The 24330-nt window shown below is 40.5% G+C and overlaps 1 protein-coding gene across 6 annotated transcripts in view; it reads left to right on the top strand.

The window, feature by feature from the left end:
• The first annotated feature begins 474 nt into the window (after positions 1–474).
• YES1 (YES proto-oncogene 1, Src family tyrosine kinase) overlaps positions 475–24330 on the top strand; it is a 118374-nt gene continuing 94518 nt past the window's right edge. For 2 of the 6 annotated variants that reach the window (XM_049902153.1, XM_049902159.1), the window contains exon 1: positions 16730–17166. The gene's annotated coding sequence lies outside the window, so the exon portion shown is untranslated. Of the gene's footprint in view, positions 611–672; positions 981–12412; positions 15739–16729; positions 17167–24330 lie in introns of those variants that run through there. The other 4 variants (XM_049902156.1, XM_049902155.1, XM_049902157.1 and 1 more) reach the window with 4 other exon arrangements.

Genomic DNA, 24330 nt, shown 5'->3' with positions numbered 1-24330 from the left:
GGGCAGAAGGGGGCGGGATCCGCGCCCCGTTCACTCTCCCGCCGCAGCCCGGTCGGCCGGTCCGAGGCCCCCGGGGGCGCGCCTGGGGAGGGGGCGCTGTGGCTCGCTCTTCGGGGTGCAGAAGCACCTCCTCCTCACGCCCCTCAGCCTGCTCCGCCTCGGGAATCAGCCCCGGACCCCGCCGCCATGTTGGGTCGGGATCAGTGACTCGGACTCGCCGCCGACGGAGAGCGCGCCAGGGCGGCCGGGCCCCGAGGGGCGCAGGCAGCGCGCCGAGGCCGGAAAGGGCGCCGCGCCGGGCCCTGGGCGCCAGTTCCGGTAGGCGGCCCGCCGCGCGCAGGTAGCCGGACCCCCGCCCGGCCCGCGAGCAGCGGAGGGGCGGAGCCGGGAGGGGGCGGAGGGCGAGGCCGGGGGCGGGGAGCCCGGGAGTTCCCTCCTCCTGAAGGAACGAGTCCGGGTCCGGCTCCGCCGCCGCCGCCGCCGCCGGGCGCCCCGGACGAGTGGCTGGAGGAGGGAGAGGGCCCCGCGGGCCCCGCCGCCGCCCGCCGCCCCCTCCTCCCCGCCCCGAGCCGCAGCAGCAGCGACTCAGGCGACGGCGGCGCGGGAGCAGGTAAGACCCGGCGGGCCCCCGCGGCGCGGCGAGGGGAGGCGGCCGACCCGGCCGGGACAGCGCTAGGCCCGGCGTCCGCCCACGCCCGGAGGCGCCGCCGCCGCTTCCCGCCCCCGCGGGCTCCCGGCCGGGAAGTTGGGGGAAACTTCTCCCCTCCCCCGGCCCGGCTCGCCCGGCGCTGCGCCCTCCCCCCGGCGGGCGTGTCTCCCTCCCGGGGCTACCTGCTCGCCCCCGGCGCGGTCTCCGCCCCGTCCCGCCCGAGTCCGACCGAAGGTCCTCGCGGCTTCGGACGGGGGCCCCGCTTCATGTCGTGGTCTGCTCGGCTAGGTGGGGGGAAAAAGCGGGGTTTATTTTGGCTCCCACGACTCAGGTAGGGGACGAGGCAGGCGACCCCTTTCCGTCCCAAAGGTTGGGGACCTATGTGTTGGCTGACACCGGGTGGCGACCGTGCTGGGAGAGAAGGCGAGGGTGTGGGGCGAGTGGCTGAGCCTCCCGCTTCGCTCGGTTTGATTGAAAGCCGCGACATGTTAAAGTTTCCCTTTGTTTTGGGTTGGGGGTTGGGGAGGAAATATGCCATTCAGGACCCACTTCTACGATGTTATGCTTCTCCGCCTCCTGTTTGGTTCGGTTCTCTGCGCACATGTGGTGGAGAAAATTGGTTGTGAAGTGTGTTTTTCTTTTTGGTGATTGCTCCCAGCTTTTGCTTCCTTGGTCATGTAGGCAGAGTTGTTTTAAAACGCTCTTCAGAAATCAAGTCTGATGTAGGGACTACTTTAGTATTTGTTTTGTAGGGAGTGGGGCACAACGTAGTTCGAATTTGGTTGAATTATTTCATGCAAAATTAATTGATAGAGGAATGGAATAGCATACAGTCTAGTAAATTACAAATTGTTGAAGAGTCCCTGGTAGAAGCACAAGTTTGTGTACACGCTATTTATTACGTTTACATGTAACATTAGTGTCTGCTTTCCCATACAGGCGTATCTGTGCGTTGTAACGGTAGGGTTACAGTGCCGAAGAAGTTTGATAATTCTGAGTGTTTTAACTATCCTGTTAAATTTCTATAGTTAAAATATACACTAGGGAAAATATTACTAAATGTGCACACGTGATTGTAGGTATTTAAGGCAAAGTAAATAGTGAGTCTAATATCTAAAGTAGCATAGTGCTTGACACACAGAGGGCAGTAAACATTTTGAACGGACAGGTAATGGAGTGTCTCGCATCACATGTGATTTTCATCCACTGTATGGTTATGTGTGTATAACAAATGTGTGAGACTCTTTGCCTTAATTGACATTTAAGAAAATGAATTTTAATTTGGGAACATTAACTACAAATCAGTAGTGATTTTAAATGCTGATTGGCAATTCAGAGGGTCCTAAATTTTGAATAAAAATACATTGCCTTTAATCCGAATCTAAATACAAGATACTTCATATCCCTATTTCCGGGATAAAAGAAAAAAGGACTCTTAAAATATGTACCCTGCTGTAACCACCATAATGTTGTTATAGCTTTAATTTTGCAGTATGTTTTTGCTGACTTCATAAACCACAAAATTGACTCCTTTCTGTTCAACCAAAGTGAAATTACAGCTTTGACTATCTTCCTGGGGTAGGTGGAATTTGTCTTATGGCTGAAGTATAATATTAATACATGGTTTAAGTTTTTTTAATTCAGGAAATTTGCAACCTGAAATATTAATGTCTCTGCAGATAAATCTGCATGATACGCAATGTTAAAAGAATAAGTGTTCTAAAAGAGCAACAGTGGCCCCTTAAAACTCAGTTATCAGCAACCCAGGGTGTAAGACTTGTTCGTGCAGAGTTCCAATTTGAATCTTTTCAGGCAGTGAATAATTTGTTAATGTGGGTGATTTTTGTTCACAAATATATTTAGTTCTCAATCTAGTGAGTCTGTTCTGTGTAGGTATCATTACGTCCTATTAGCATTAACAGAGAAGCTTAATATTAAAGTTTTAAAGAGCAGTACAAAACTGTAGCATCTAGGAAAGCAAATTTCGGTGACAAAACTGTTTAAAAAAAAGTGGAAGAAAATGATTTCTATAAAAATACAAATATGAGAGGAGGGCAGAGATTGTGATTGGGGCAAACACATGGACCAGATTTCTGGAGTGGTGGCAAAGTTCTATTTCTTAACCTGGTGGCAATTGCAAGGGTATTGACCTTAGTATAATTCATTAGGCCATACATGTGTTTTGTGTGCCTCTCCGTATCTGAGTTTTATTTTCCATAGAATTATTTTATTAAAAAAGACCGTGAATAATGTACTGTTTAAGGTACTTTGTTTAAGAACTTAATATTTGGTAACTGTCTGGACTGCCCTTGCCAAACGGAATTGATTTATTTTTTATTATTGTGCTTTAGATGAAAGTTTACAGAACAAACTAGCTTCTCATTAAACAATTAGTACATACATTGTTTTGTGACATCAGTTACCAACCCCACAGCATGTCAACACCCTCCCTTCGGGACCTTGGGTTCCCTATTACCAGCTTTCCTGTCCCCTCCTGCCTTCTACTCCTTGCCCCAGGGCCGTTGTGCCGCTTTAGTCTCTTTTTGTTTTATGGGCCTGTCCATCTTTTGGCTGAGAGGTGAACCTCAGGAGTCACTTCATTACTGAGCAAAAAGGGTGTCCGGGGGCGATACTCTTGAGGTTTCTCCAGTCTTTTTCAGGCCAGTAAGACTGGTCTTTTTTTGTGAGTTAGGATTTTGTTGTACATTTCTCCAGCTCTGTCTGGGACCCTCTACTGTGACCCCTGTCAGAGTAATCAGAGGTGGTAGCTGGGCACCATCTAGTCATGCTGGACTCAGTCCAGTGGAGGCTGTGGTAGTTGTGGCCTATTACTTCCTTGAACTGTAGGATTAAGTCATAATTGTCATACCAGCTAGTGTATACAGCTACCTTGAAAATGTTAACATACTTCCAGATATGTAACAATTAAAGGATTTTGAAAAAATATTTCTAAGTGACTATTTAGGAATGTAAATAAATTTGCGCTTCATTTCCTTTAATACAGTAGTTAGTATTTTCAGGGAAGATATCAGGGTTTGCGTTCAGGTTTTAGAATCCTCTTCAGCTTGTTTCATGGTACCTGAGAAATAGTAGGTCATCAAAGTGTTTATTGGACTAATGGATGCTGTACTGTCATCGAGTATAAAATACATCCAGTTTTCAGAAAAGTATGTAACATGACAATTAAAACTAAAAACTGGCTTCAAGGGAGTAAGTTGACTTTTATCCATTTCCAATTTTCTAGAACAGTAATTTTTTTCTAGATCAGTGATTTCTTCTGGGGTTTTGATAGCCTTAAGGATATTATGAAACTCAGCGTAAAAGTTCCCATTTCCTTAAACTCCGTGAAGATGTGCTGTGTAGTACCTAAAGGAGGAACACATTTTATTTCAAAAGAAAGCAAATGACTGTGATGCTGGGGTTTTGAAAATGCTGAGAATCATTGTGTTGTGTTACTTGACCTGCTTTATATAATGGCTTCATGGTTTATTGATTTTTGATGTCGTTTTAAATTGTTGTAATGCAGAGCTGAAAAAGAGCACATCAGTGCCAATTCTTATCTCACAGGAATTTTCAATCATGTTATAAAGGTAATGTTTTGTGACGCTGGCTTTTTTGTGTGAATGTTTACAGGAAGTTTTAATAAGATCTTGCTTTGTTCAGAACCTTACATGGTTTAGGTCATCTTCAGTTCACACTTAAAGAGGTTTATAGTATAAATATGAGTTTCTCTAACAGGGCACAACTGCCTTCTTTAAAGAAAATAAATTGTGTGTGGCTGTGGTAGAGTATGTATTATCTCTTTTCTTCCTCTCAGCTGCTCCAGCACCACAATTAGGCTGAGTATTGCTCAGCTGCAGCTGCTGGGTGATTATGAACCACCCAGCTCCTGTCTAAGCTCAGAGGCAGATTTAGCAAAAGGAGCTATAGTAACAGCAGCGGGTGAAAGAGCAGAGCCGCTGCGGCTGCCAGTATCATTTTAACATGTCTGTGTGCCAGGAATCCTTGGCGGCCACAGCACTACTGTTGTGTTGGAGCTAGCCAACTCGATGGCAACATACCCTGCTCTGGATTGGGATTACCTGGTGTTTTCTCTAGAATCTTGAAGCTCACTCTAGGAAAGAGAAAATCTTGTGTTCTAGAGTACAGGATCATGTACTGATGAGGTACTGTTGGACTGAATAATAAGACTCGACTCCTTTTTTTTCCTAGCCTGGTTTAACAGTTTGCCTTATTTGAACGTACAGTGAATGGCAAGACCACAGCTTTCCAGAAGCATGTACCATCTTGCTTTCAGATAGATCTCTCAGAAACACTGCTGCTGTTACTGTCGTCTGGGGGGTGGCAGGAGAGCTGATATGCGTGTTCTTTGAACTCTGTACTTTCTCCCAGGAAGCAGAAGGCCTTCAAGAGGATTATCTTAGAGTTAGCTACAGATTGCATGTCCCCTGTGGGGTCCCTAGGTTATTTTTCCTGTTGTTCTTTCTTTATTCCTGGCGTATGAGAAGATGGGTATTCACATACGCAGCTACAATATCAGCTATACATGGCAAGCTCCAGGATAGAAGCTGCCATGGGCAAATTTTGCTGCTTCTGAAGTGTTGCTCAGTGTGTAAACATGCCAAGCAAAGAGCAGCATCTTGCCCTCTCTTTTCTACCACTACTGGAAAATCTGCAGGGACAATTCCTTTTGCTAATCCTGGCTTTTGAATTTGGTGGTTCAGGATATGGCTCATTCGGGATGGGGGCTTTGTAGTATCGGGAGAAGCAATGTCCAAACTTGTGTAAGCAGTAGGAAGAGGTACAGGAAGACCATACACTTGAATCTTAACAAGCACACGTTGCCAGTGTGGCACAGACTTAGGAAGACTTTGATGTGGTGACCCCCGTCTTTACTTCCAGAGAACCCTTACATCAGCGTGAACTTACTCATGCATTGTAATTATTTCTTTCCATGACTGTCTGTTATACTTGACCCTGTGCTCGCTGTGGCAAGGAGCTGTTTTATATTCATCTTAGAGAACAGCTCCTAGCACGATAAATGCTTAATAAATTTTGAGCTGTGTACAGGGATGTGTGGCCCTGGTAGTGCAGTGGTTAAGCATTAGGCTGCTGACCAAAAAGTCAGCAGTTCCAAATCCACCAGTTGCTCCTTGGGAATCGTATGGGGCAGTTCTGCTCAGTCCTATAGGGTTGCAGTGGGTCGGGATCAACTCAACAGCAGTGGGTTTTAATGAGTATACAGGAATGTGGGTCTGTGTCTGTTTGTATTACTTTGTAAATACAGAGGCCTCGTGGTACAGTGGATAAGAGCTACGGTTGCTAACCAAAAGGCCAGGAGTTCGAATCTACCAGCTGCTCCTTGGAAACCCTTCGGGGCAGTTCTGGTCTGTCCTGTAGGGTCCCTATGAGTCAGAATCAACTCGACAGCAACGGGTGTATTTTATAATTACAGACTTTTTTCCACATACAACACAATTTTTTATCACACTTTGTTGAAATTTTATGTAACTAGCTAAGTGCTTTTTAATAAGTTAAAGTTAAACTCTTTAGGTTTTTACCCTCAAGTATTTGCTCTAGAAAATAATTTTATAAAACAATTTGAACACTTTTGTAAATATGAATTTAAAAGTCATTTTCCTAACATACACTGGAAACTCGTTGAAGTTAAACTGGTCTTTAGTAAGATTTATTTTAAGGAAATATTTTTCACTATATCAGTGAATATGTTGCTGTTGTTAGGTGCCATCGAGTCGGTTCCGACTCATAGGGACCCTGTGCACAACAGAACGAAACACTGTCAGGTCCTGAGCCATCCTTACAATCTTTGTTATGCTTGACCTCATTGTTGCAGCTACTGTGTCAATCCACCTCCTTGAGGGTCTTCCTCTTTTCCGCTGATGCTGTACTCTGCCAAGCATGATGTCTTTCTCCAGGGACTGACCCCTCCTGACAACATGTCCGAAGTATGTAAGATGCAGTCTCGCCATGCTTGCCTCTAAGGAGCATTCTGGCCGTGCTTCTTCCACGGCAGATTTGTTCGTTCTTTTGGCAGTCGATGCTATAGTCAATATTCTTCGCCAACACCACAATTCAAAGGCGCCAAGTCAACTCTTACTCGGTCTTCCTTATTCATTGTCAAGCTTTCACATGCATATGATGTGATTGAAAATACCATGGCTTGGGTCAGGCGCACCTTAGTCTTCAGGGTGACATCTTTGCTCTTCAACACTTTGAAGAGGTCGTTTGCAGCAGATTTGCCCAACGCAATGCATCTTTAGATTTCTTGACTGCGGCTTCCATGGCTGTTGATTGTGGATCCAAGTAAAATGAAATCCTTGACAACTTCAGTCTTTTCTCCGTTTATCATAATGTTGCTAATTGGTCCAGTTGCGAGGATTTTTGTTTTCTTTATGTTGAGGTGTAATCCATACTGAAGGCTGTGGTCTTTGATCTTCATTAGTAGGTGCTTCAAGTCCTCTTCACTTTCAGCAAGTAAGGTTGTGTCATCTGCATAATGAGTCTTCCTCCAATCCTGATGCCCCGTTCTTCTTCATATAGTCCAGCTTCTTGGATTATCTGTTCAGCATACAGATTAAATAGGTACGATGAAAGAATACAACCCTGGCAAACACTGTTCCTGACTTTAAACCAATCAGTATTCCCTTGTTCTGTCTGAACAACTGCCTCTTGATCTATGTACAGGTTCCTCATGAGCACAATTAAGTGTTCTGGAATTCCCATTCTTCACAGCGTTATCCATAGTTTGTTATGATCCACACAGGCGAATGCCTTTGCATAGTCAATAAAACCCAGGTAAACATCCTTCTGGTATTCTCTGCTTTCAGCCAGGATCCATCTGACATCAGCAATATCCCTGGTTCCACGTCCTCTTCTGAAACCAGCCTGAATTTCTGGCAGTTCCCTGTTGATATACTGCTGCAGCCATTTTTGAATGATCTTCAGCAGAATTTTGCTTGCATGTGATATTAATAATATTTTTCTATAATTTCCACATTCAGTTTGATCACCTTTCTTGGAAATAGGCATAAATATGGATCTCTTGCAATCACTTGGCCAGGAAGCCGTCTTTCATATTTCTTGGCATGGACAAGTGCGCACCTCCAGCACTGCATCTGTTTGTTGAAACATCTCAATTGATATTCTGTCAATTTCTGGAGCCTTGTTTTTCACCAATGCCTTCAGAGCAGCTTGGACTTCCTCCTTCAGTACCATTGGTTCCTGATCATATGCCACCTCTTGAAATGGTTGAATATCAACATTCTTTGTGTTATAATGACTCTGTGTATTCCTTCCATCTTCTTTTGATGCTTCCTGCATCTTTAATATTTTCCCCATGGAATCCTTCACTATTGCAACTTGAGGCTTGAATTTTTTCTTCAGTTCTTTCAGCTTGAGAAACACGAAGCGTGTTTCTCCCTTTTGGTTTTCCGTCTCCAGCTCTTTGCACATGTCATTGTAATACTTTACTTTGTCTTCTCGAGAGGCCCTTTGAAGTCTTCTGTTCAGTTCTTTTACTTCATCAATTCTTCCTTTTGCTTTAGCTGCTCGACGCTCAAGAACAAGTTTCAGGGTCTCCTCTGACATCCATCTTAGTCTTTTCTTTCTTTCCTGGCTTTCCAGTGACCTCTTGCTTTCTTCGTGGACGATGTCTTTGATGTCATTCCACAACTCGTCTGGTCTACGGTCACTAGTGTTCAGTGCATCAAATCTATTCTTCAGATGGTCTCTAAATTCAGGTGGCATATACTCAAGGTCATATTTTGGCTCTCATGGACTTGCTCTGATTTTGTTCAGTTTCAGTTTGAAGTTGCATATGAGCAAATGATGGTCTGTTCCACAGTCGGCCCCTGGCCTTGTTCTGACTGATAATATTGAGCTTTTCCATCATCTCTTTCTACAGATGTAGTCAATTTGATTTCTGTGTGTTCCATCTGGAGAGGTCCATGTGTATAGTCGCCATTTATGTTGGTTAAAGAAGGTATTTGCAATGAAGAAGTTGTTGGTCTTGCAAAATTTTATCATTCGATCTCTGGCGTTGTTTCTGTCACCAAGGCCATATTTTACAACTACTGATCCTTCTTCTTTGTTTCCAAATTTCACATTCCAATCGTCAGTAATTATCAATGCATCTTGATTGCATATTCGATCAATTTCAGACTGCAGCAGCTGATAAAAATCTTCTATTTCTTTATCTTTGGCCCTAGTGGCTGGTGCGTAAATTTGAATAATAGTTGCATTAATTGGTCTCCCTTGTAGGCGTATGGATATTATCCTTTCACTGACAGCGTTGTACTTCAGGATAGATCTTGAAACGTTCTTTTTGACAATGAATGCAGCACCATTCCTATTCGAGTTGTCATTCCCAGCATAGTAGACTATGTGATTGTCCAATTCAAGATGGCTAGTACCAGTCCATTTCAGCTTACTAGTGCCTAGGATATCAATGTTTATGCATTCCATTTCATTTTTGACGATTTCCAATTTTCCCAGGTTCATACTTCGTACTTTCCAGGTTCCGATTATTAATGGATGTTTGCAGCCATTCTTCTTATTTTGAGTCGTGCTACATCAGCAGATGAAGGTCCCAAAAGCTTTACTCCATCCACGTCATTAAGGTCGACTCTACTTTGAGGAGACAGCTCTTCCCCAGTCATCTTTTGAGTGCCTTCCAACCTGGGGGGCTTATCCTCCAGCACTATATCAGGCAGTGTTCTGCTGCTATTCATAAGGTTTTCACTGGTTAATGCTTTTCAGAAGTAGACTGCCGGGTCCTTCTTCCTAGTCTGTCTTAGTCTGGAAGCTCAGCTGAAACCTGTCCTCCATGGGTGACCCTGCTGGTATCTGAATACCAGTGGCATAGCTTCCAGCATCCCAGCAACACACAAGCCCCTACAGTAACACAAACTGACAGACACGTGGGGGTCAGTGAATATAGAAATCTAGGATTTTTTTTTTTTTGGCATAATTTGGGCTTTCAGTGAATATAGAAAGCCCATATTATGCGAGAAAACAAAAAATCCTAGATTTTTCTGAAATAGTTTGGTAGTGTATGTATAGTGACAGTATTATAATTATGACATATTCACATCCTCTTAGGACAAAAAGAAAAAGATGGCCTGATTTTCTTGACGAAATACGTATAATATATAGTTCATAGGATATGTCTGCTGGGTTATTGAGGGTGGAGGAGTGGGGTCAGGAATTGCAGGAAGGGAAGAACTGACCGCTGAGACTTGGAGATTGTCTGGTTTTCAGCCTCGGTTCCTAGCCATGTGTGAACTCCAGGTGATCCTAAACTGGGTCCACAGGCAGTCCCTTCTCCAGTTCTCCACCGTAGCCTTCAGTTCCTTAGCACCGAGAGGCAGCTGGCGTGGGGTGGAGAAGCGTTGATGGCTTTTGCTGCGTTAAGTGGCAGGTTTATTGATTTTTATAACATTTGTTCTGACAGATATCATGCTAGTTTTGATGTTATAAAAATGAGCGTGGCATGATTGCTGCCCTGTGGGAAGTCACAGTTGGGGAGACTTGGCTGTGTTTGTAAGGCTGTTACACATTTTGTAGATTGGTAAATCTTCTTAGTGGACAATCCATTACAGTACTTCTGTGGCTTTTTATGCCAATAAGTGTGTGATATCTTTGAAACTTTAATAAATCCCTTTGTATTAGATATTTAGCCTCAAGTAAATTGATCTAATTCTCTAGGCAGGAAGGCTTGATTTAATGTTTTTCGGAACATTAGTTCATTTCAAATGTGACTCACATACTCTGGCTCCACAATGCTTATGTAGAAGTTTTATTATAAGAAGACACATTTGAAAGTGAAGAGTTCTAGACATTTCAGATATGTTTTGCAGTAAAATTACAAAAGACATAATCTTTCTATTGATGCGTAATGTTGTGATGTCAGTTAGCAGGTTAATCATGGCTTTTGGATGACACTTTTGCCACGCTGTATCAGGAAAATAGCAACTATCATTAAAACTCACATTTGACTTTTTTTTTTTAATTGGCAGAGTGCAGACTAATTGTTCTAGGTATTTTTATTTAACACATGTAGTTAATATTTGGAGCCCTGGTGGTGCAGTGGTTGAGAGTTCAATTGCTAATGAAAAGGTTGACAGTTTGAATCCACCAAGCACACCTTGGAAAACCCTACGGGCAGTTCTGCTCTGTCCTGTAGGGTTGCTGTGAGTCGGAATTGACTCGACGGCAGCGTTTTTTTGTTGTTGTTGTTTTTAGTTAATATTTAGAACAAAACAAGTATGGACATTTGAAAGTAGCTAGCCTTTTAAGGTTTGCAAAATACAGTTTTCTTAAAAAACAAAATTATAAGTGGATTGTATTCCCCAAGTTTGTCAATCATTTCTTTGAAAATCAAAATCTGTTTTCCCCAAGTCTTTTCTGTATGGTAGGACTTTTTGGTTAGATTTTTAGGCAGTGCATTAGCCTTAAGCTATAAAAACATAACAAGCAGATATAACAGTGTTTCAGTGGTAAATGTATTCTAATTGATTTTCAACTTGTTATTTTGTTTTTTAAATCTCCCGAGCTCTTTGAGTGAATGAAATCTGTAGCTTACTAAATGCTCCAGTTATGAGGTGGATGGACCCCTAGCCTTGCCTACTCACTTTCCCTTCCCACCTTCCCAGCTCCTCATTATTTAAAAAATCATTTTGTTGTGAGTTGCATATTAGGATGCTGGGGCCCTCTCAGTGAATCTTGGCCTTAAGCTGAATTTAGGTACAGAAGCTTCACTAGTTTCTTCCAGCAGCTTGCTAGGCACTGTGAAACCTTCCTCTTCCCCTAAATCCTAAAAAAAAAAAAAAACCCTAGAGGACAGTATAAGGGATGGAAAACCCCAAGAGATTGAGAATGAGAAACCGAAATAAGGAAAGCAGAAAAGGGATTGGGAAAGTGAGGTGCAGACATAATACGGAGTTTATAATTTTCCCTCTTGGCTTCCGTTTTTCTGTGTCCCAGCCGTTCACGCCTTCTCTTAGGCACTGCGTAAGGAAAGAACAAAGCCCGTTGTGTAACAGGTGCTCTCTGCTGCACTTTCATATGCATCATTACAGCTAATTTAAATCTTTGAAATGCCTTTCTTAAAAACATAGAAAAATTGTGGATGACACAGATATTTATTACACATGAAGAAACTGAGATGAGAAGGTATGTGTAATTTGCTTAAGGTCAAAACCAAAAACCAAACCCAGTGCCGTCGAGTCGATTCCGACTCATAATGACCCTATAGGACAGAGTAGAACTGCCACATAAGTTTCCAGGGAGCGCCTGGCGGATTTGAACTGCCAACCCTTTGGTTGGTAGCCATAGCACTTAACCACTACGCCACCAGAGTTTCCTGCTTAAGGTCACATGATAGTAATTGGGTAGCACTGAGGTTTGAATCTAGGCTGACTGACTACAAGCCTGTGCCCTATACTGTATGTTCCTTAGGGATAAGGAGCAACGATGGAAAGAAGAGTTTCTTATCTTTCCCCTTCTTCCCTAAACTGTACGTTTGAATTGGAGAGGAGAATTTTCAGTAACTTTTTTTTTTTTTTTTAATGGAAATAGCATTGTAGTGTGTATTTCATAAAAGGTAGGTGTCAAGGTCTGGTTTTAATTATATTAGCTTAAAGTGATGGGTTATTATACTAAGTATAGCAAATACTGCCCTTTTGAGGTTTTGGGTTTGTAATGGAAAATTGATACGCTAATTCCAAAACATTCTTTATCATTCCATTAAATATAAATAAAATAGAATGTTCACCACAGATTAACAGAGAGTTTTCCTAATCAGATTTCTTTTTTCTACCTGAATACAGTTTATGAAAAAAACAAAGAATGATTGCTAGAGATACAGTATAAGATACAAAGAATAAAGAAAAAACAAAAAGACCCCAAACCCATTGCTGTTGAATTGATTCTGACTCCCAGTGACCCCGGGTGTTATAGAATAGAACTGCTCCATAGAGTCTCCTTGGCTGTAATCTTCCCGGAAGCAGATTGCCAAGCCTTTCTTCTGTGGTGCCACTGGGTATGTTCAAGCCACCAACCTTCATGTTAGTAGTCAAGTGAAAACCACTTTTGCTACTCTGGGACTTCAAACAAACAAACAAAAACCCATTGCTGTCCAGTCGAATCCCGACTCATAGTGACCCTCTAGGAACTTAGAACACCCTTATTGTAGATGGGCAACTATCTGTATGCGTAGTTAAATACCTTTTGTACATCTTTAACGTCTACGAGTCACTGCCTCATCAAACCTCAGCATTTCCATCAGACTTTAGTTGAATGCTTATTTGAATTCCTCTTGAGCACTGATGTCTCTAATTTAGCACTAGGCTTGCCACTCTAAGGAATCTTGAGTGAAACATCTGTGGTTACTGCATGAATTTTTAGTGAGGAGCTATTTAGAGCAGGAATGTCAGCTAAGTAGCACACATATCGTCATCCCTTCCTCCCATGCCCATCAGCAGACTTTGCCAGCTGACTATTGGCACTTACCTACATTCAAAAGTATTTAATAAGTGCCTACTATGTGCCAAGCAGGAGTCCTGTGGCACAGTGGTTGAGCACTTAGCTGATAACCAAAAGGTCAGCAGTTGAAACCCACCAGCTGCTCTGTGGGAGAAAGATGTGACAGTCTGCTTCCGTAAAGGTTTATGGCCTTGGAAACCATATGGGGTAGTCAACAGCAACAGTATTGGTTGTTTTTTTTAGGTGCCAAGCATTGTTCTAGTTGCTTGGGATAACCGTAATCACCAAAACAAAGATCCGCCTACCCTCACGGAGCTTATATTTAGTGGCAACCATTCCGTTCTTTTAGAGTTGGCATAACGCTTAAAATCTGGCTGCCAACCCTAACCCTAAAGACTTAATAAACATAGGCAGTGATGGATGTTGAGCTGATATGTGGAGTTGTATTGTATTTATCCTGTGTGGGATAGTATATGCTACAAAATCAAGCCAGTATTGCAACCAGAAAGCAATGCTCCAGGTTATTAGAGAAGAGAAAGGGTACATCCTTAGATACAATTGAAGACATAAAAGAAGGAAACCAAAGAAGAAAAGACTTCCAAGGTGGTGAAGGAAATCCTTGTCAGTGGAAGAACATGACACAGTGGCAGAAGGGTAGCAAACCTAATTTCCATTTGGAGCTCTGGATGAGACTCTTCATCCGGAAAGTGAAGAACTCATGGAACAGTAAGGAAGATTTATAGGAACAGGCCAGGATGGAATAATCTTCCTGTTTCCCCCAGGAGGAAGTGAAGTGGTAGGTGAGTTTGTACCAAAACCAAACCCAGTGCCGTCGAGTCAATTCCGACTCATAGAGACCCTTTGGGACAGAGTAGAACTGCCCCATAGAGTTTCCAAGGAGCTCTCCTGGGGGATTCGAACTGCCGATCCTTTGGTTAGCAACCGTAGCACTTAACCACTACGCCACCAGGGTTTCCAAGTTTGTACCAAGGGGTAGGAAATTGCCATCCTGCCAATGGGGCAGGTTGGAAAGAGTGCTCTGTGTCTGCAGCATGTGTATGAGATGTGATGGAGAACCATTTAGACAGCACAGACCTTTCACCTGTTTCTACTCACTCATCTGGGAATAAATGATATCAGTAGTAGAATCAGTGTTGTAGAGTAGAAATTGATCCACCTTTTGAGTCTGCGTCTCATATCTTGAGTACAAGCTATATATAATATGTACCCTGTAAGTAAGTCACTTAAATTGTTTAAGCCTCATTTTTGTTCATCTGTTTACTGCCCTACCTACTTTGCAGGGCCATTGTGAGTTCATTCATTCATGCATTCAAGTCAATTATTATTTATATAGTTTCTAATTTAGTCCAGGAGTACCTAGATCTGTCTACCTGTGCACAAGGTCCCTGTTCTTGTAGAGGTTTCACATAAAAGGGAAAGAAAACAAATAAGTGAATAAGAGCCCTTGGAGATAGGGAACATTACATCTTGGGTTTATGTTAATAGCAGGGAAGGGGATTCTAAAATCAGTAAGATTCTATGACTAAACATTCTAATGCACAGTACAACTCCTAAAGGAATAAGTAAAGGAATAGACGTCTAAAATTGCCTCAAACTTTTTAAAATGAAAAGCCTGGGCATCACTCTGGCTGGGGAGGGATTGTGTCTGCATTTACATTGCAGTTTTAATGGCTAAAGACATACATTAATTAGCCATAACAAAGAATTCGGTGGAGGTGGTGACTGGTGGAAATTACAGTGGAGCCCGCATACCCTATATCTGACACTTCGCCCTCTCTGTCACCCCCACACCCTATCGGCCACTCCTACGGGAGCTCAGTTGTTTTTTTTAACGAATAAAATATAAGTCAGAGGAGGAGTTAATAACAGACGTCAAGTAGAAGAGAGGGTCATGAACCTCTTAGGATATTGTCAAGGGATGAATAGAACTTTTAGAATGTATAAGGAGAAGAAAAATCTAATGACAACATAGATGATTCTTAGAGATAAATTCACAGCTAGAGCACAAGGACGCCACGGATCTACAACTTAGGAAAGCTGAGATAGGGAACAGAGAACACCTAGTATAGCTCCTTTTTATCTTCTAATTTCTGTAACAAGAGAATGTTCTTTAGTTGAGAAAAGGTAGAACAAAAAATAAGAAAATAGAAAGTGAAAGGGTAGCTAGCTTTAAATGAATTCTAGCCCGTAGGTCCAGAAGAATTATACCTTAAGGTTCTGAAAGACATTTCTGATATTCCCAGGGCTCCATCACTCATAGAGAAATCATGAAGACAGGTGGATATCTCAGAAGAAGAAATTATTAAACGATGCCTTTTAAAGGGTGAATTTTAGTAAATGTGAACACGAAAAGTTTCCTTTGATTCCTGGTAAAATTGCAGAACAGTTTAATAAGCAGATAGTTTGTTGCCACTTATAAACAGTTCAAAGATTATAAAGAAGTAATTTTTAACAATTACACTCTTCCAGCAGTACCTCATTCAGTCATTGAAGCGCCTCTCTCTGGAGTTAGAGTAAATGCTGATCTCGATCCTCGCTCTGTCATTTGAGTCTTCTCTGTGTCGGTGAGTGGTCGGACCTGCTGAGCTTAGTTTCCGTCAAACAGTAAAGTTCGGTGATTCTTTTTCTACTTCACTCTCTTGTTTTATTTTCCCCTTTCCGTAATTAAGTCTTCTAATGACACGATTAGCATTGCTTTATCTTTTTGGTGGTTTTCCGAGCCAGAGTTATTAACAGGTTTAAAGCTCCATTTCCAGATTTTTTTTAAAGGAAGATTGAACTGGAATATATAAGCATGCTTGTTTATCCATAATAATTCTGAAAACATTGATGTGTTTTTATTTTTGTTATATATGTGAAATATATACATTTATTCTATATTTCACATATATAATTAACAAAAATAAAAGTAGAATAATGTTTGCAGAATTATTATGGATAATAATGTTATTGGATTTATTACATATTATTTTTATTAATCCATTATTGTGGATTGACACGATGGCAGCAACAGTGGACTCAAACATAGCAGCGATTGTGAGGACGAGGCTGTGTTTTGTTCTGTTGTACATAGAGTCACTATGAGTTGGAACCAACTCGACGGCACCTAGCAACAACATATAGGTGAATAAAAATACCTTAAAGTCATTTAATTTGCTTTTTCATTTGGAGGCTATGGCACATTTTTCCGTGTGTTCATAACCTTTGCCATTTTGTTCATAACCTTTTTTCATAAATTTGTTTATAATTTTGCATAGTTTTGTTCATAACCTTTGCCAGTTTTGCAGTTGGGTCATTTGTCCTTTTCTTACTGATTTGTAGGGATGCTTCTTATAATACGAATAGCAAATCTTTTGTTTTACGTATTACAAACACTGTCCATATCTGTGCTTTTCTGTATTTTGTTTAATACCTTCCTTATATCTTTCATTAAAAAAGAAAATTTAAAATAAATTTCCTCATATACCTTTGGAATTTTCATGTTTTGAGAATACTTTCCCTAACTGAAGATAATTTTTAAAATTCTACTTATAGGTTTCTGTTATGTTTTATACTGTAAATCATTTAGTTCTTTACCCTGGAATATATAGCTAACCAGTGCTTATTTATTAAGTCCCTCCTTTTCTACTTATTCAAAATGCCACCTTTAAAATTCATAAATTCATTCATTGTCAGGTCTGTTTCTGGGCTGTCTTCCTTGCCCAGGGATTTGGTTGTCTGTTCCTGTGCCAAAACCACATAAGTGGTGATCATAGCAACAACAGCACCAGCATTATATTGAGTATTTACTATACGCCAGTTACAGTCGTAAATAACTTATCTTCATTTCTCACAAAACCCTATAAGTTACATATTCTTGCTTTTTTTATTTTTGCAGATGAAGAAATGAGGCTTCAAGAGGTTAACTTATCCAAGTTACAAGTGGGGACTGTAACCCAAGTCTATCTCTAACTCCAGAGCCTGTACCCTTAACCACTAGGCTGTGATACCTGGTAGGACAAATACTTTCCCTCCCCACCCCCAAAGGAAGTTTGGCTATTCTTATGCATTTACTTTTCCATATGAACTTCGTTGTGATTTTGATGTTGATAATGTTAATTATGTAGATTTATTTAGGAAGAATAGACATCTTTATAATAATGAATCTTACCATCTGAGAAATGTGATATGTTTCCATTAATTGAGGCTGTCCTTTATATAGTCACAATTTTTTTTTTCTTGATTTAGACAGAACATTTTTTTGTTAAGCTTATTCATAGGTATCATTTTGTGTGTGGTTTTTAAAAAACTTGTTATTGGAAAGAAGAGTGTTAAGAAAAAGCACCAAGAACTCCTGGACACGCCTCGCCCAGATTGACCAGTTGCTAACATCTTGCCACATTTGCATTCTCATTCCTTCCTTGTGTACATGTGTATGTATTTTTTCGTGGACCACTTGAAAGTTAGTTGCAAACATTATGTCTCAGTATCCTTAAATATTTCCAAAAAACAAGGACATTCTCTTATACAACCGCGGTACAGTTATTGAATTCAGGAAATCTTGCATCACAGTCCATAATCAGATTTTCCCAGCTGTCCAAATAATGTCCTTTAGAACAAAAATCCCATATCCAATCCAGGAACACTTGTTGAAGTTAAATGTCACATCTCCTTAGTCTCCTCTAATCTGAACAGTTTCTCAGCCTTTATCTTTCACAACATTAATATTTTTGAAAAGGCACACAACTCGTTATATAAAATGTATGTCACTGGGGATTTGTCTGATGTTACCTTGTGATTAGATTCAGATTGTAAATTTGAGGCTGGAATACTACATAAAAGGTGTTGTGTTCTTCCTAGCTCATTAGGCACACTGTGTTAGTTTGTCCCATTATTGACAATATTAACTCTGATTGCTTAGTTAAGGTGATATCTGTCAGGTTTCTCCACTGTAAAGTTAGCATTCTTCTCTTTTTAACTAGTAAGTGCTCTGTGGGGAAATAGTTTTAACTTCTATCGATGATTCTTACCTGCACTGATTATTGCAAAATAATGTTTTTCCAGTTCTGTTATTCCTTCTACATTTATTGGTTAGGATTCTGTAAGGAAGAACCTTCTGTTTTCCCCCATTTATTTATTATCACAGTAACTTACGGATTTTTTAAAACTGTGGTAAAATATGTATAATATAAATCTGCCATTTACCCTTTTTTTAAAAAATTGTTCTTTAGGTGAAAGTTTACAGAGCAAATTAGTTTCTCATTAAACAATTAATACAGAAATTATTTTGCAGCATTGCTTGCCAACCCCACGATGTGTCAACACTCTCCCCTTCCCCGCCCTAGGTTCCTGTTTCCATTCGTCCAGTGTTCCTGTCTGTTCCTGCCTTCTCACCGTTGCTTTTTGGCTAGCGTACCTATTTAGTCTTGTGTGCCTGATTGAACTACAAAGCATGTTCCTCGCTTGTCTTATTGCTTGCTCTATAGACCTGTCTGATCATTAGCTGAAGGGTGAACCTCGAGAATGACTTCAGTACTGAGTTAAAAGGGTGTCTGGGGGGGGGCCGTACTCTTGGGGTTTCTCCAGTCTCTGTCAGACTGGCAAGTCTGGTCTTTTTTTTGTGACTTTGACTTTTGTTTTACATTTTTCTCCCACTCTGTCCCAGAACCTCTATTGTAATCCCTGTCAGAGCAGTCAGTGGTGGTAGCCATCTAGTTGTTCTGGGCTCCGTCTGGCTGAGGTTGTGGTAATTGTGGCTTGTTACTCCTTTGGACTGGTCTTTCCATTGTCTTTGGTTTTCTTCATTCCTCTTTCTTCCCAGCCAGGGTGGGACAAGTAGATTCACCTCAGGTGGCTTTTCAAACCCCAGAAGCTTCTCATCACAGCCAGATGTGGGACATTTTCTTTATAAACTATGTTGTGCCAATTGAGTGAGATGTTCCCCTAAGACCATGGTCCCCAGCCCTCAGCCCAGTAATTTGGTCACTCAGAAAGTTTGGATGTGCCTTTGAAGCTTCTGTGACTTTGCGTTGGTCAAGATGTACTGAATTCGCCAGTATTGTGTACTGTCTTACCCTTCACCAAAGTCACCACTTATCAGGTATCTAGTTAGTGTTTTTCCCTACCCCTACCTCGTAACCATCAAACATGGTTTCTTTCTGTATATAAACCATTTCTTGAGTTTTTATAATAGTGGTCTCACAGGAATCGACTCGACGGCAGTGGTTTTTGTACGTTATTTGTCCCTTCATGATTGCCTTACTTCATGAAGCACAACATCTTCCAGTTTGATCCATCTTGTGAGATGTTTCGCAGATTCAGCATTGTTCTTTATTGTTGCATAATATTCCATTGTGTGTATGTACTATAGTTCGTTCATCCATTCATCTGTTGATGGACACTTGGGTTGTTTCCATCTTTTTGCCTTTGTGAATAATGCTGCAATTAGTGTGTGTTTGCTTATGTCTATTCTTGTGATGGAAACCCTGGTGGCGTAGTGGTTAAGAGCTATGATTGCTGACCCAAATGTCAGCAGTTGAGATCCACCAGGAGCTCCTTGGAAACTCTGTAGGGCAGTTCTACTCTGTCCTATAGGGTCGCTATGAGTTGGAATCGACTCAACAGCAACGGGTTTTTTTTTTATTATTATTGTTATTATTATTGTGACAGCTCTTACATCTCTAGGATATATTCCTAGGAGTAGGATTGATGAACCATATGGTATTTCTATTTCTAGCTTTTTAAGGAAGCATCATATTGTTTTCCAAAACAGTGTACCATTTTGCATTCCCTCCAGCAGTGCATAAGAGTTCAGTCTCCCTGCAATTTCTTTCTGTTTTTTTATGTTTGTGCTAGTAATGTTGGGGTGAGATGGTATCTCATTGTAGGTTTGATTTCCATTTCTCTAATGTCTAATGATTGTGAGCATTTCCTTACGTGTCTGTTAGCTGCCTGAATGCCTTTCTTTGGTGAAGTGTGTGTTCATATCCTTTGCCCATTTTTTAACTGGATTGTCTTTTTGTTGTAGAGGTTTTGGATTTTCCTGTAGATTTTAGAGATTAGACCTTTTTTGGATATGTCAAAGACAGAAATTTTTTCCCAGTCCGTAGGTTGTCTTTTCACTCTTTTGGTAAAGTCTTTTGATAAGCATACTCATTGCCGTTGAGTTGATTCCGACTCATAGCTACCCCATAGGACAGAGTAGAACTGCCCCATAGAGTTTCCAAGGAGCGCCTGGCAGATTCGAACTGCCGACCCTTCGGTTATCAGCCATAGCACATTAACCACCGTGCCACCAGGGTTTCTTTGATAAGCATAGTATTTAATTTTTAGAAGATCCCCGTTATCTGGCTTATCTTCTGGTGTTTGTGTATTGGTAGTAATGGTTTGTATCCTATTTATGCTGTACAGTTAGGGCTGCTAGCATTGACCTTATTTTTTCTTCTGTGATCTTCATAGTTTTTGTTTTGTATTTAGGTCTTTGATCCATTTTGAATTAGCTTTTGTATGTGGTGTGAAGTATGGATCTTCTTAATTTTTTTACAGATGGACATTCAGTTTTGCCAGCACCATTTGTTAAAAAGACTGTTTTTCCCCATGTAATACACTTCAGGCCTTTGTCGGAGATCAGGTGGCTATAGGTAGATGGATTTACATCTGAATTCTCGATTCTGTTCCATTGCTCAGTGTTTCTGTTGTTGTACCAGAACCAGGCTGTTCTGATAAGCATACCCATGGCCATTGAGTCGATTCCTACTCATTGCGACCCTGTAGGACAGAGTAGAACTTAGCTGATAATCAGTTCTGAGGTCAGGAAGTGCGAGGCCTACTTTGTTGTTGTTCTTCAATAGTGCTTTACTTATCTGGGGCCTCTTTCCTTTCCGTATAAAGTTAATGATTAGTTTTTCCATTTTGTTAAAGAATGCTGTTGGTATTTGGATCGGAATTGCATTGTATTTGTAGATTGTTTTTGGTAAAATGGATATTTTCACAATGTTGAGTCTCCCTGTCCATGAACATGATATGCTTTTCCATTTATGTAGGTCTCTTTTGCTTTCTTGCAGTAGTGTTTTATAGTTTTCTTTGTATAGGTCTTTTATGTCTCTGGTTAGATTTATTCCTTAAGTATTTTTTTTTAGGGGCTATTATAAATGGTATCGTTTTCCTAATTTCCTTTTCATTGTTCTCTTTATTGGTATCTGGGAATCCAACTGATTTTTGTGTGTTTATCTTTTATCCTGCTACTCTGCTGGATCTTTCTCTTAGTTCCAGTAGTTTTCTTGTAAAGTTCTTTGGGTTCTCTAGGTATAGTATCATATCATCCACAAATAGGTATAGTTTTACTTCTTCCTTACCAATTTGGTTGCCCTTTCTTTCTTTTTCTTGCCTTATTGGTCTAGCTAGGACTTCCAGCACAGTGTTAAATAGGAGTGGTGATAAAGGGCATCCTTGTCCTGTTCCTATTCTCAGGGGAAGTGTTTTCAGCCCTTCTCCACTGAAAATGATGTTGGCTGTTGGTTTTGTATAGATGTCCTTTATTATATTGAGTGATTTCCTTTGTGTTTCATTGAGAGTTTTTACCAGGAATGGGTGTTGGACTTTATTGAATGCCTTTTCTACATCAGTTGAGATGATCATGTGATTCTCGTTTTGTTTATGTGGATTACGTTGGGTGATTTTCTAATTTTGAACCAACCTTGCATACCTGGTATGAATCCCACATGGTTGTGGTATATTATTTTTTTTGATATGGTGCTGAATTCTGTTGGCTGCAATTTTGTTGAGAATTTTTGAGTATTTCATGAGAGACATTGGTCTGTAATTTTTTTTTTGTGGTGTGTTTGCCTGGTTTTAGTGTCAGAGTTATGCTGGCCTCACAGAATGAATTTGAGAGTATCCCCCCTTCCCTGTTCTAGTCATTTACCCATTTTTACGGCTATAATTTAGCGACATTAATTATATTCCCAGTGTTGTACAGCCATTACCACTGTTTGTTCCCAACACTTTTAATCATTCCAAATAGAAACTCTGGGTCCGTTAAAAATTAAGTCCCCATTTCCTCTTCCCCCAGCCCATAAAAAAAAAAACTGCTAATCTGTTTCTTTGCATTTGTTTGTTTTATACATTCCATAGATACTCTATCTAGAGTGTTGTAGGTATTTCGTGCAAGTAGGTTTATACAATATTCATCCTTTTGTGTTTGATTTATTTCATTTAACATAGTGTTTTCAGGGTTCTTCCATGTCATAGCATGTATTAGAACTTCATTCCTTTCTCTTTTTGATGGAATAATATTCCATTGTATGTGTATACAGGTAGTCCCCGACTTATGACAGGGTTCTGTTCTAACAACTCCATTGTAAGTTGGTTCTGATGTAAGTCGACTGCCTTTTTTTTCGTTTGTTTCCTTTATTGTTGCCTTTCATTATCAGTGTCTTTATAAATCTGATCTTTATTTGCCTTTGGGGGTTGGAAGCATTATATATTAACTTACAGATATTTTTTAATGCATACATACATAGGTAAAAAACAGACAAATCATAAAAATCTCCAATGAAGAAGAGTTGAACAATGTTGGCATTTTGTCAGTTGCAGTAATAACCCCATTTGTGGAAGATACTGGATCATCTGGATTATCCCTGAGAATGGGGATAGTGTTTCTAGTCAGAAAATTAGTGAGAGTTGTCTGTATGGTCCTTTTCTTTTTTCTGTATATATTTCATGGTAACATCTTACTGGTACCCAAATCTGCCTAATTTCTTTAGCAAAGTGATCAGCGCTTGGATCCATGTTTTGAAGCAACTAAAGCCCCTCATTTAGTTTAAAAAAAAAAAAAAATTCAGCTAATCCTTTCACTAAAATTTTTTGGTAACTTCTTTCCTTTTTCTTCTTCATTATTTCTTTATTCTTCAGTATTTCTTTCATCTTCAAAAGCCATTAAATCCTAATCCATCAATTCCCCTTCTTCGTGATCTATAAGGTGTTCCACATCGGCAATATCAAGTTCTGAATTCAGTGTTCTTGCCATATGGATGATTTTTGTCTTACCACCCTGATAAAATGCTTGGAGCATGTTCACATAACTCAGCAATTTTTTCCAAATTTCCTGCATGCATTTTCCCATAACTTCCTCCAAGAAAGATGCAGTGTTCCAAATACACTGAAGAAAAAATAGACAGTTGTAAGTGCAGTTCATCATAACTCAGGTATGTCATAAATCAGGGACTACCTGTACTACTTTCTCAAGCCGAAAGTACTGAGGGAAAAATTCATTTCTGGAGTTGCAGTACTGAAGGGTTCTATGGGCAAAATATTGGACAATGCCGTAAGCATCAAAAGGAGATGGAAGGAATACACCAGTGGTATTGAAGGAAGCTGCACTAAAGCCATTGGCTAAAAGCAGGGCTCCAGGAATTGATGGAATACCAATTGAGATGTTTAAACAAACAGATGCATTGCTAAAGGTGCTCACTTGTATATGCCAAGAGATCCATATTTGTGCCCATTCCAAAGAAAGGTGATCCAACAGAATGTGGAAATTATCAAACAATGTCATTAATATCACACACAAATAAAATTTTGCTGAAGATACTTCAAAAGCAGTTGCAGCAGTACATTGACAGGGAACTGCCAGAAATTTAAGCTGAATTCAGAAGGAAACATGGAACATTGCTCATGTCAGATGGATCTTGGCTGAAAACAGAAAATACAAGAAAGATGTTGACCTGTGTTTTTATTAACTATGCAAAGGCATTTGACTGTGTGAATCATAACAAATTATAGGTAACATTGCAAAGAATCAGAATTCCAGAACACTTAATTGTGCTCCCGTGCAAAACCTGTAATAGACCAAGCAGTAGTCATTTGAACAGAACGAGGGAATACTATGTGGTTTAAAATCAGGAAAGGTGTGCATCAGGGTTGTATCCTTTCACCATACTTATTCAATCTGTATAGGGTCGATGAGTCAGAATTGACTCAACTGCAGCGGGTAGGTAACAGGTATTCAATCTGTATGCTTAGCAAATAGTCTGAAAAGATGGACTATATGAAGAAGAACATGGCATCAGGATTGGTGAAAGACTCATTAACAACCTGTGATATGCAGATGATACAGCCTTGCTTGCTGAAAGTGAAGAGGACTAAGCAATTACTGATGAAGATCAAAAACTACAGCC

Source organism: Elephas maximus, chromosome 11 (assembly GCF_024166365.1).
Source record: "Elephas maximus indicus isolate mEleMax1 chromosome 11, mEleMax1 primary haplotype, whole genome shotgun sequence".
NCBI lineage: Eukaryota > Metazoa > Chordata > Mammalia > Proboscidea > Elephantidae > Elephas > Elephas maximus.
Note: the sequence above shows the minus strand (reverse complement) of the source record. Positions and strands in the feature narration are given on the sequence as shown.